General features: G+C 30.5%; 1 protein-coding gene across 4 annotated transcripts in view; it reads right to left on the bottom strand.

Moving 5' to 3' along the window:
• Positions 1–545: 545 nt before the first annotated feature.
• The window catches only part of LOC142333265 (uncharacterized), a 56,536-nt gene continuing 42,583 nt past the window's right edge, over positions 546–14,498 (bottom strand). For all 4 annotated transcript variants that reach the window (XR_012758573.1, XR_012758572.1, XM_075380277.1 and 1 more), the window contains one exon: positions 546–1,477. The gene's annotated coding sequence lies outside the window, so the exon portion shown is untranslated. The remainder of the gene's footprint in view (positions 1,478–14,498) is intronic.

Below are 14,498 nucleotides of genomic sequence, written 5' to 3'. Positions count from 1 at the left end.
CTGACTCGAGCCAAGTAACGCAAAGGCAACGCCACTCCATTGAAGCAGACACCACTGACCAAGTAGACAGACAAAATGATGGAACAATAGAATAACAATAGAAACAATAACATAACAATAAATTTTGTTTGAAATAATATTGACTGGGTTTTTAAAATTACCCTTTTTTATAAATTATTTAAATTTTGTTGATTTCATTGAAAATTAATCATTTAAGAAATTAAAAACATAATTTAAAATATAGTGGCAATTTCTTGATTAAATGTAGTTTCTAAATATGGTTCACGTAGTATATAATATATATTTATTTTCAAATATATATATATATATTTTTTTTTTTTTTTACTTTGATAGCTTATATAAAATAATAAATATTTCTTAAATTTTTTTTTTGGGCACATCTACAGTTAATTTGAAATATTTTAAATTTTGAATACCCCTAGTCAGCATTCAGCCACCTGCCTCAAAGGAGAATCATGCTTGCATGTTAGTTTAATTTCAAACCAGGGTCAGCTGATTTTAGAGGTGCCATAATAAATTCTCAGTTTATTTACTAATTCTTTTATTAAAAAAATTAACTTACAGCAACATTTACCTTTTTCTGTGGTAAAATCCTAAGTAGAAGGATTTTTTCTAGCATAACAGTAATCCAAATTACTTCAAAATTTAATCATTTTTATATGTAATATATTTGCCTTGCATATTAAAAAGGCATGAACTGATCTTTTACATATTTATAAAAATAAGGCATGTATCTTTTACATATTTTGAAATTGTGGGGGAAATAAGTGATTGGTGTAAATAAAATCAAGATCAAAGTGTTAAATTAGCATTATCTTCCTCACTACAAAAATATACAAACTATATGAGACTTTGAAATAATACAGATTACCAGATTATATTCAACATCTCATCAACATATCAACTTTTCACTTCATGCTAATCCTATATCTTCAGAGTACCAGATCGACCAATTCTTTCAGCTGCTCGATGGATTAGTCGTGGTGATAGCCAAAGCTGTGTAGCCAAATGGTAATAAGGTACTACTAATTTTTTACTACATTATATAATTTCTTGATAATACTAGTATTTATTAAGATTCCATCCATTTATGCAATGTTTAGCTTCAGTTAGAGCAACCAAGTAATGGAGCTGCTCATTCTGTGGCTTCAACCAGCCATTATCACTTACCTTGTACCAGGGGCCAGGGTCAAGGCATTAGACCTCCCTGGCTAGTCTAGTGGTTAACTCGTCATTGCAAATCAAATGATTTCAAAGTCGAGAGTTCTGAATACTAGAGTTGAATATATACTATATTTGAATACTAGATTGTGGATATCGGTGTTCTTTCATGGTAGTTTCAATTAACCACACATTTCAGGAATGGTTGACCTGAGACTGAATAAAACTGCACTTAATTTGCATTCATACATATCATCCTCTGAAGTAATCTCTGAAGTAACGGTGGATCCAGAGGCTAAACAGAAAAAAGAGAGGGTTAGGCATTAGTGATACTGCAGTTACTTTTATTTCTAAATTTTTTAAAAAATTTTAGGTAGATCGATATTAAATGTCATATGGAACACAGAAATTTTGTGTGGCAAATATAATATAATACAATATAATAAACATCAGTATAGAGAATTAACTTAATAGTGTTACATATCAAGAAATGCCAGTATCTGGTCAATGCCTAATTTGTCTCCGATAAATATTTTATTTAAAATATAAACCACCAAAACACAGTAATTAGATAAGTTAAACTTACCAAATTAATTTCCACTGACTGTTTTTCACAGTATCCTTCATCTTCAGTCTGTATTAAATTCTATTCTTATTATATTAAAACTTCTTTTTTTAATGATTTCTCTTTTATCATAAATTATGTTATGTATTGTGAAATTTTAAATGATATTGAACATAAATGTATCTAAAAAAAAAAGAATATAAATCAGTTAAAAAGAATGAATTATAATTTAATACAAACTGAACTGCAAGATCTAATTACTATGTTTAGGTGATTTATATTTCGCATAATGTTAAATTTATATAATTTACACACACACACCAACCACACACCCACACCCCAACCACACCCACACACACACACACACACATTGGCTTTGGCTAAGGACCTAAAACTTATCTAAGTAAACTTTTTTGATATCTCCAACCATTGGCCCAGGGGTTGGAAAAAAATGGGGTTCTGAAGACAAAAAATTCATACCTCCCTTAATAAGCACAGTATCGAATCGGTTTAAAGTGGTCGTTAGTCCTTTAAACATTACCTAAAACTTTTGTCTGAAACAATTTTTGATATGAACAACCCTTACAGCAAGAAATGACCAAAATATTGCTGGAATTGTAAGGTGGAGTTTGTCATACGTAAAACATATGAATATTTTTTTCACATGCAACCATTGTCGTATCGAGTAAATTTGAAATTTGTTTTAACTTTAAGATGGAAATCTTTTTTATCCGTTACTTAGCACCGGTGAAATATACCTCAGCCTTCCGGCGTGCTGGAAAGCGGATATTTTTTTTAATTTCTAAGATTCGATTATGTCCCGGTTAAAAAAAATTACACGATTTAATAGGATAAATAATATATATGGCTATATGATAAAATTATTATAAAAATCGACTAGAAAATATTATAAGTAAACGTAATATTTTTGTTAATGAATACTAAATCTTTTATTTATCATAAAAATTATACCTTTTCTAGAATATAATCGGTATGTGTAGGCAGACCACGTTTGGAATATGTAAAACAAATTGTTGGGGATGTAGGATGTAGAAGGTATACTGAAATGAAACGACTAGCACTAAATAGGGAATCTTGGAGAGCTGCATCAAACCAGTCAAATGACTGAAGACAAAAAAAAAAAATCATATAAAATATCGTATAAAATAAGTTTCAGAATAAATAAAACAGATAAATGCACATCTCCGTGGCGGAGTGGTAGGTAGCGTCTCAGCCTTTCATCTGGAGGTCCTGGATTCGAACCCCTCTCAGACATGGCGATACTCATACTCTTCAAATTTCCATTCTCACAGAGAAAAATTACCAAAGGGTTGATGCCCGTCATCTCAAAAAATCGTATCAAAAATTATAAAAAAACGTTGAAAAAGTAATTAAATTCATAAATCGGAGCCCCTAAGGTTACATTTTAAAAAAGTACCCGTTCTGCCCGCATTAATACTAGACACAGTTGGACTTTCAATTTCCAAAAATGAAAGTATAAAAAAAATTATATTTTAGCTATTTCAGTTTTACTCAGCGCCCCCATGTTACGGGGATTTAATAAGTTTATTACTGGAATATTATTATTTTTTTCAATCGGTTGGTTCAATCTGATGCAATATTAATAAATAATTCGAAAAAATGGATTGTTTGATTCTCCCTGGTCCAATGGAGACGAAAAATCAACCTGAAAAATCAATTTGTAGCAACTTTCAATTGTTTTGTGATAAACTGGTTTTCGTTTACGAGGTAGAAGGCAAAAACCGATTAGAAATGATGTTGAATATTCCTACCGTTAAACCGATCGATTTAAAACTTGAATACGTACTTTCATTCTACTAAATCTCAATTTTCTGCAATCGCTATATAAAAATTAAAAATAACGAAAACTAGCCCTCCCTCGACTTTGTTTTTCAAAAATTTAATCCTATCAATACCTCATAAAGAACATTTTTAGTCGTTTTCCAAGTGTTTATGTCGAGTCGGTCTGAAGTAATTAATAAAAATACAGGTATGCTACGAACATACAATTCCAGAAATTTCTATCTTGATTTGTTTTATCTAATGGCGGTTACAAACTTCAGCATCTACAAAAGCCCCAAAACCCAAATCGTTATACTATTTGTTTATAGCTATGCTGTTTCAGCATCGACAGAATTTTAGTCGGGAAGTTAAACACAGATGAGTTCAACGGTATTACTAAAACAGTCATTAATACGTGAACGTAGAAAGGAAATCGACCAAATTTTTTTCTACAAACAATCTTCATTTTAAAAAGATTGTAAGGACAGAATAATAATCAAAAAACAACTGGCTTACACTTTTCGTAAAACAAAAGAATACAGACACTGAAAAAAATAAAAATAAATAAACGTAATTTTAGCGTTAACGAGATCGCGTTAAGCAAATTAATCTCTACGATTGGAAATATTAAAAATAAAATTAATTTTGTCAAGACGGTGGGAAATTATTCTTTAAAGAAAATAAAACCGGTTACAGATTCCTACGGCAAATGAAAATTTATATTGAAATTAGAATAAAAACCAATTTGGTTCGTTATAAGAAAAGAGAAATACGCCTTTGCTAGGCGACTAAAAATAAAATAAATTTAAGTAAGAAAACGATTATCGGGAACTTATTGTAACAGCAATGCAGAAAACTATCGTTAAATAAAAGTACGGAAACACCGTTTAAAAAACTTTAAAATTAAAATTTTTTTCTTTTAATTTTTCTTTCTCGCAAAAGTTTCTAGAACGCTAAACGTTACTCTTTAACGGTCGACGGCATTGAATCTTCATATCATCGAGTCTTGAGTTAAAATCTTTTTTATAATACCAAACTTAAAATAAGAAAAGTGAAGTGTAGCGGCCGGTTACAAGGTATCATTTTATAAATTCATTTTTTTAAATTTAAATTTCTATCTATTGCATTTACAACGCTTATTACTGATGTATATAAATATATTTTTATTTAATTACGATTATTTTATTCAGCATAATCTAATTTTATTTACGATCACTAAGATTAGACGCATAATAAATTGTTGCCGGTATCGCTTTTGAATAATAACTCTAAATTCTATTACGCTGGAATGAATCTTCGTTAACTTTATGAAAAATAATTACATTTTTTCTCTTTGTAAAGCTATAAGGAAAAAAGAAATTGTGGAATAAACAAATAGATTTTGAATATTTTTTTACAAACTACTTTCTATTTTTTGTTATATCCGAATACTTATTTAAATAAAATAAATATTAAAAAAGAAAATATAATTTTATAACCAAGAAAAATCCTTTCCGATCGTGGATTTATTGCGTTTTATTACTTTTAGTTGTAAATACAGTAAATTACAGAATGTTTTAAATGTTAAATATATTTATTATCTACTACGGTATATTTTTTTTGGCATTGAACACATTTAAAACAAACGAGGTACAAGAACCGTCATTCAGATAATACTTTTTCTGATAGTAATGATGTTCACTACATCCGCGATCATAGTGAGAACGGAGAGATGTCATTTGTAGAGCTGATAATCACCTGAATTTTAGTTTAACGCAGGTATATAGCAGAAGCTGTTCGTTCAGCTTTAACGAAGAAGGAAACAGGAAACCGCTTCACTCCTGAGGTTTCCTAGTTAAACTTGGTATATTTTGATTGTTGTTCTTAAGAATGTATTTGAAGTTGTGGCTTTTGGCCGGTGTCAGGCTGTTTTAATATTTTCCTGACACTGGTTAATTATTTCTATATAGTGAAAAAATAATGATTCAAGAAAAAAGTTTAAAAAATTCAAAAAATCTTTATTTTATTACTTTTTCTGCTCTCCTACCCCCAAAATCACATCCCAAGAAAACGATTAGGTTTATTTTCATTTAGTATGTTAAATGGAAGAAATAAGAAAATTTCACTGAAAAATGTACAACAAAAGTTATCTAAGGTTTCTTTTTAAGGGGTGGGGGTGAATTATGATGATTTTTTATTGTAATATTATTAATAAAGATTTAAATAAACTAGAAACTTTTTTAAAAATTCCAGAATTTGATATTTTTAAACTTTGATCGATTCTCCCATCACCAATATTGTCTCCAAAGTTACGAAGACAAAAAGAAAAAAAAATACCGTGGACACCGCATGACTATTAAACGCCTATTAAATTACATATACACATTTTTTAGAATGAAAGGTAAATAAAATTTTATTTCATTAATAAATTCGGATATTTTTTTCATATTCTTTATTTTATTTAATTATTATTTATTGTAAAAATTGTTTTACAATCAGAGGTTAATAATCGTTTATAAATCAATGTATTTAAATTAAAAAAAGAGATGAAGTCGGATTGGAACCGACCCGATTAAATAAACAATTATTATTAATTAAATTCTGAATAAGTGCTCTGTTTCTGTCCAACGTATGGGCCCAAACGGACGCAGCATAAAAGACCATACTTTCGAAGACACCTCAGTACACCGTGTACAAATGACGGCCCGATAGCCCGTAATCCTTCCCAGCAATCCTCCTAAGCTTGTGCATCAGAGACACTTACGTACTTATGAACTCTAACTCGGCTGATCACACAGCCTTTATACTTAATGTGAGGGTCGCCTGGGCCGTGACCCTTTCTGCGAATGTCAGTCTCAGAAATCCGTCAAATACCAGGTTGCACAGCAGGTGAACGAGAACAGAACCCTGCGGGCTTCCCCTGGTGACGGACGTTTCTACAGCCAGGTATGTATCTCTAAACAGAGCCGTACGCTTATACAAATAGTCACGCACTACGGCCTGCAGGGCTACGGGAACATTGCGGCGTTCCAACTCATAGAGGACTGAACTCCAACACATACCGGTGTTCTTTGGTGGTAGGGTTTCAATTAACCACACATCTCGGGTATGGTCGAACTGAGAATGTACAAGACCACACTTCATTTACACTCATACATATCATTCTCATTCATCCTCTGAAGTATTATCTAAAAACGGTAGTTACCGGAGGCTAAACAGGAAAAAGAAAGAGAATTCCAACATAAGGATGGAAATGCTGCCTCTATGTCAGTAAAAATTGCCAAAACATATTTACAGTCGGCGCTTTCCACTTCGGCAAGAGCATTTAAGATGCGATCCTTGGTTCCAACCCCTTTAACGAAGCCGTACTGGCCTCGATTAAGAAGCGAGTTCATATCGATGCTTTCCAGAGCCGTTCCACAACCAGCCTTTCAAGCAACTTGGCTGACGGGTCGATAACTGCTGATCTCACTCGGATCCTTTCCTGATTTTAAGAGCACCCTCACCAAAGCCACCTTCCAACAAGTCGAAAAGCAACCCTAGCTTAGGCACCCCGAGAACAGCCTGCCAAGCGGCTCTGATAGAAAATAGCAACATATGATAGAAAATATCCGAGTCAAGTTGATCAGTCCCCGGTGCCTTTAAATTTTTGAGCAAGTTAGGGTTAAACTAGACAATAACTCCATCAAAATTTTTATGAATGTTTAAGCCACCAAAGGAAAAACTGAATAGCAACCGCATTCGTGTAATTTGAAGCCTGCAATTTTTAATTTTTTTTTTTAAACAAAAAAACACGGTATTTCCTTTAAATACAAATGACCTGAACAATTTCAAGCTTTTAAATATTTGTTCTGACTTTATAAATCAGAATGAAACTTTATTAAAAATAAAAGATATGTACTTCATCGGTTAAACGCTGTATGAACTCTTAAGAACAGAAAGACAACACTCTTAACACTTCTTCCGATGTGAATTGGACATAATAAAACCTTTCTTTATTAACTTTTTTCTAATTAGTAAATAGTGAAACAGAATTTTTGTTCACCTGGTCTAAGATACCCGCCTCAGAATTGTTTCATACTATCAAGATGTATTATTTACACGCTTAATAACACATTTCAGCCAGGTTTCTATGTTGTTTGCATGTACCGCCTGTAATTTCATGTAAAAAATGTTACATCACATCGATTATTATACTCAGCAATCCTGATGCTCAGTATATATACAAAATTTGACTTAAACTTTACTGAATAACCGATAACTAGATATTTGAAAAAATCTTTAGATTCAACCAAGTCGATATTCAAAATGTGCGTTTTCAATTTTTTCTAAAAAACTTAATGAATATTACTAACACCGATTGTAAATGCCATGTTATTTCATAAGATATCGATTATTGAAATTTCCAATATTAATATTTTTTAAATTATTTTATTTTTCTGACAGTACATATATGTATTATTACACATCCATAATATTTGATTTAATATTTTACAGCAAATACGACTATGCGTTCTTACGTACGATTAAATTCCATAAGGGCATAAAGTTGTAGATGACCTGAAATGAATCCCAGTTACTTCTAAAAATAGTAGAGCCATCCTCAAGAACAATAAAAATCATGTGCCAGATTTACCAAAAAATGCGAGAAATGATATGTTTCCTACGGCCTTCTTCATCGAGTCAAACATATCAGCATGCCGAGTCTGCAGAAAAAATTCAACTAATATTTAGCTGACAATGGATTTTAGTAAACATCACTGCTCTCATAGAAGGCTGCTCTAACCGGTATCTCTTGTGCTTTGTTATCTTTACATGCATTACAGTTGTAAAAAGAGACCGGGACAAACAGTCCAACGCTACATGTTAATTTTTTCCTTTCTATTTTGAAACAATTGATTATAAACACACTGCTTTAACTCGGTAGGAAATATTCATGCGCTCCTGCTATAGCACTACGTAGATGGGAAAGTGAAAACGCTAATATTGCACAATATTAGCGTTTTCACTTTCCCATCTACGTAGTGCTATAGCAGAGCTGTAACTCTACAAGGGAAAGTATTATAATCGGTCCGATTCGGGCATATGTGGTTTTCAGCCGATCTTCAGGTTTTGACATCTAAGTCATCCAAAAAACCAAAATCCAAAACAAATTTGATTTTGGACTTTTTCTTAACCGCAGTAATAAGCGTTCATCGAGAGCTTTTCAATGATATATCACAAGTGATACTTTTTCCATCGGTTCTAGAGTTGAACCTAAATGAAAATTCAATTTATGAAATATCTGGATCTATAACGGGAAGGCATATCGGTTCGATCAGACATCTCCTTTTCCATTTTTTAACATTTTTTTTATTATTTTTTTTTATTTAATTAAATATATTGATTTATTAATAATTATTAACCCGTGATTGTAAAAAGAATTTTACAATAAATAATTATTCAATAATAATAAAAAAATATGAAAAAAAAAATCAAAAGTTATTAGTGAAATAAATTTTTATGTACTTATAAAAATGAGTAGACTATATGTAATTTCATAGGCATTATTACATGTGTGTGTACGTAATAGAGATGGTGAAACATCTGATTATTTAATAATAATTGAAAATTATAATTTAGAATCATATTATTTTTGGAAAGAAAGGAATGAAAAAGAAAGTGTAACAACTAACTAAACTGGTACAAGGGATTTATTTAATAAATTCAAATATAAAAATATTCAAATTAAAAAAATATTTAAAAAAAAAAGAAATGATTGTTGATTTTTTAATAATTCAAATAAGTGAAGATATTTTTGAAGAAATGTTATTGTATTTATTAGAAAGAATATAACTGATTTAAGTACATTAGAAAAGAAAGATATGAAGCAACTGCAGACTACAGTAGTATAATACATTACCGTTAAAAAACAAAGTGACACCGCAGACAACCAAAAGACATAAATCATTATTAATAGACAAATAACGACAGCTGTCCAGTATATTAAAAAACAGTTTTGTAACTCATGTTAGAAAGAGAGAGATGATAGTGAGTGAGCTAGTAATATTATGAACAACTAACAAATCTGTTCGTTTCTTTTATTCTCTTGGTCTTTTGACTATGTAGGCAAGGCAAATAAAATGTTTAGACTGCAGAATTAAATGAAATAACTATTTAAAACTACATTATCTATACGAATATAATTTTGTCTTTGATTAAATGTTTTTAAAATTTTTACATTTCCAAGCATATAACTTAGAAGGGATACGAGGGCTTTTAAAATATTAAAAGTTGATAATTTTTATTAATTTACTATCATTATTTGTTATTAATTTTTATTACATTTAAAGGAGGTAATAGAAACAGAAAAAATAATTATCAGCTTCCATTACGGTCCAAAAGCGTACTGCCCCGGGTTGTCTGCTACAACTTGATTGTTTTTCAACGGAATTTTAAAAGTGAGGTGTCATTTTGTTCAAAATAAAATGCTTAATAAATTTTGTAATTAGTAAAAATGTTATCAAACAATTACAAAGATATTGACGAATAAAAATTATGATGGCCGCCATTTTGAAGGTGAAGTTTTCAAAATTTTTATTTTGTAAAATTAAAAACTAGATTTTCTAAATTTAATTAATGTTGTTTTACCCGCTCCTGAGAAATATTTTTTTTTTTTTAATATCACAAACTGGCGTCCGAAGGAAAACAAAGCTGAGCAAGACTTATGTTGATATGATTATTAAAAATTTTAATCTGAGAATTTGGAATTTGAATTTTATCTTAACATTTTACTTTTAACAAGTAATTGTGAATAGCGATAAATCTTGAGATCAACAGTCCACACGTAATTACTAAAAATCTATTCCAAATGTTTGAAGTTCTTTACGCATATAGTACGGGCGAACCCGCGACGAGGGATGCTAGTAATCAAATAAAATTTGAACGTGAATTCTTTTCGTAAAAATACCATCACCAAAGAATAAAAAGCAAATTTAGTAAACAGTAATAAATAACGAATTAACACGCAAGATATATTAACAAAAAACAGTTATCAAAATATTAACTACTGATTGAGAATGAGATAATTAAAATGAAACCGCAGCATTTGCAGAAAATAATTTTTCGGGTGGCATTATTGCGGCGCCAATAAGCCGTAGACAGTCAAAACATTAGAGTATTATTCAACAGTAATTAATCTTATTCGATGTTTGTACTTGTGAAAAAAATAAGTAACATTCATATTTCAAATGAGCCGTCCGATTATTTATATCATTCTATTCTACTAATATCTCAATTCGATTATGCCCGTCGCTAGACGAGAGTAATAAAATAAACAATTAATAGTGGAAATCGTAGTAGCAGCAATGTTAAAAGTGACACTAATAATTACAGTTCGAACCGGGTCGGTTCGGTTTTAAGTCTCTCATCCTGTACATATGAAAGTAATTTCGCTCACTAGTAGTTAATTTTCGGTACGGTTTTGGAATAAAATAAAATTTAAAACAATCGCATACAGAATTCGTAAACCAAGAGTAAACTATGCGAGGTATATGACAACTGAATTTCGTTGTAATAAAACAGGTTTGGCTAATTATCCTTTGAAATATTTATTAAATTAAAATCTATTGGGAATTCGGTAAAAATAGCGTTTGATAAATTTAGTACGTATCACATTCTACCTTCATTATATAAAAACTAACAAAATAGAAAAATTCCAGTACGGTACATAACATACAGTACATAGTATTTATTTAATACCTAAGGCAGTATTTGGAACTATCTTGGATTTAAAATGCATTACGATTTTGATTCGACGAAGTAGATGTCCACATTACGGCGGTGAAAGAAACTAGCACCGCGTGAGAATTCAGATAACCGTACTAAAAGATCAGCGAAATCGTAAAAATATAATATAAACAAACTTTGTTGCACAGTTAAATTCCTCAATTAACAAAATAATCTGCTAATTACGCAAAAATGGTAACGTAATTTTTTCCATACAAAAGTAATAAGTGAAATCGGTAGGCCGAATTCAAAAATTAGTCGGATCCAAAGTTCTTTAATAATAAACTCCACTGCCCAGTCAAGGTAACCCAAAATATATTTTCATCATATAAATCTATTTTCATCATCGCTTGAGAGGCGAAATAATAGTAAGTACAAAACCATAAAGTTAAATCGAGTAAATCAAATAACTATAAGAAAATTCATATAACATTAAGGACTTGGAATTTAGCGTTTGAAATAAATTCAATGCTTTTTTTATTGCATTTCATTCAACGTACACGTGTAAAAATTACTTACGGCAGAAAAGTTTCACACAAAAAAACTTTGAGGTGCCGACCTGACGTGTCACCTACTAAACGGAGAATAATAGAGGAAAAACCTTCGCTACATCAAAGAGGTTAACGAATATATATATTTATTATTTGTAACCCGATAACAGGAACGTATAGTAAATTTCATTACATTCTGATTGTTCATTTAAAATAATTAAAATATTAATAATAATAATCGACGTTTTATTTTTTTAAACAAAATCAGAATTTTGATAATTTTCAAAATTATGTTTTAACAGTAGATTTAAATTACAATTTTACTCCACAAAGATATACGCAGTATTTACATCTACATTAGTAAACCTAAAATTGAACTTAAAAAAAAAACATAAATAATAATAACACACACCTCATTGGGTGCAATAAAACTAATTTTTATCTTTCTTTAAACAAAAATATATCGCTTAGAATAAATCCTTTTCTACTTCAGCCTATCACCTTGAATTGATTTTCTTTATTTGTACAAATATAATTTCAAGAAATGCGAGTGCAAATATTTTTTTGGAAATTTTGAACCGAACCGAAACTTTTTTCATATAATACTTTGAAAATAAATTTAAAGAGCATTTCAGAGGACATAAATTAAGAAAATTAATTTTTTACAAAATTTTTTTAACTTAAAACTAGCGTTTACCTCGTTTCCTCTTCTCAAAGAAATCTAAAAAAAATTATCTTATAGAAAAAAAAAGGGTCTTACACTTCGAACGGCGTTCTCCTCCTTTAAACAAAATATTTGTTTAACAATTAACTCGTTGGATATACATTATAGAACAGTTAATAAATAAAGACTGAACTATTGTGTTAAAAGCACGAAAGCGTTTTCATGGGGTTTTTTAACCCTCGAAAATACAACCTGGTTCGCGAATGAAGTGTTTTTTTTACAAATCTTACACTTTTTTGTAATGTCGTAATAAATGTTACATTTTAAAAAAATCATTCGGTCGTACTTCGACTGATTTAAACATTAATTTTTGGTGAAATTATTACAAAAGTTGATCGAATGACAAAAATGCTGTCCGATTCTGAATTCGGCTCAACGAGTAGGGAACGGGAAAGTCACGCGCTACTCTTCTAGTACTCGTGGTATGAAATATTAGAGATACTTACGCTTTTTTTTTAATAACTAAAAAAGTTTAAAATCATGTCACCGTCTACCGTTTGGTTACAGAACGTAACAAACAAAACTTTCTTAGATTTTAAGATACCCTGACAAAAATGCTCAAAATATTATTGAAAATTTTCTGGCAGGTCCTTTAAAAAGTAATATTTTATTAATAAAGAGACACTTGAGGGCACAAAAACACCGACCAATTGTTCTCGAGAAAAAATAGAAACAAGCAAGCGATCACGGTAAAATTTAGACGTTAAAATTAGCCTAATTTGATAGTCGACGGTACACAAAGAACTATTTTTAGTAAAGGAACATGCCTGATCTTAAACTACCACCATCAATGTACCCTTTATGAGTTAGTCGGAGAGTTTTCGATTTGGTTTACAAATTTTAACCTCTCGCAGCAGGTAGTATTTGAACCGGCAAATCTCACATTATAAAACTAATTATTATAGATAAACCTTCATTCTGATCGAGACACAATAATACATTATATAGATTACGTCTAAAAAAATTACAAAAACAAATTATAAGATAAACAAGAGATGAATATTAAAAATTAAAAAACACGACTGCCCAAAAGAAACTGCTGACAAACGTTGTTCTTTTTCTTTTGGTTTGGTTCCATTATGATTTTCTATACTAGTAAACACCCCGCTTGAATTGTGAAAATCGGAAGATCGGTTGCGAAGATGTAATATTTCCGAATAACCGTTATTTGTTAAATCGAAAGTATTTGATAAACGCAAAAGTTAGCTTTCAATCTACTAAGTAACAAATTTTGAAAATCGGACGATTGTTTGCAAAAATATTATAAGAACAACCCATTGCACCTCCCAAAACAGCACCCTATGAGCATTATACGTGTATTACCAATCGATGATCGCACGAGGTTTCTGCATCACTTCACCAGTAGCCTTTTACACTCAGTTCCCCATGGGAAGCCATATTATTAGATAGATAGATCTATTTATTTTATTTTTTTCTATTTTAATATTAAATAGAAATCTTTATTAAACAGAATTTTTTTTAATCTATTTAATATTAGTCTATTTTATTTAACGTAATTTTCTTTCTTTCCTGTTTAGCCTCCGGTAACTACCGTTTAGATAATTCTTCAGAGGATGATATGTGTATGAGTGTAAATGAAGTGTAGTCTTGTACATTCTCAGTTCGACCGTTCCTGAGATGTGTGGTTAATTGAAACCCAACCACCAAAGAACACCGGTATCCACAATCTAGTATTCAAATCCGTGTAAAAATAGCTGGCTTTACTAGGATTTGAACGCTGGAACTCTCGACTTCCAAATCAGCTGATTTGGGAAGACGCGTTCACCACTAGACCAACCCGGTGGGTCAGGAATGGTCGAACTGAAAATATACAAAACTACACTTCATTTACACTCATACATATCATCCTCTGAAGAATTATCTAAACGGTAGTTACCGGAGGCTAAACAGGAGAAAGAAAGATTAAGTTCATCATAATTTATTTTATCGATAATATTATCGGTTGTTGTATTATCTTTTACAAAGT

This window comes from Lycorma delicatula, chromosome 12 (assembly GCF_047948215.1).
Source record: "Lycorma delicatula isolate Av1 chromosome 12, ASM4794821v1, whole genome shotgun sequence".
In the NCBI taxonomy this organism is placed as follows: domain Eukaryota; kingdom Metazoa; phylum Arthropoda; class Insecta; order Hemiptera; family Fulgoridae; genus Lycorma; species Lycorma delicatula.
Note: the sequence above shows the minus strand (reverse complement) of the source record. Positions and strands in the feature narration are given on the sequence as shown.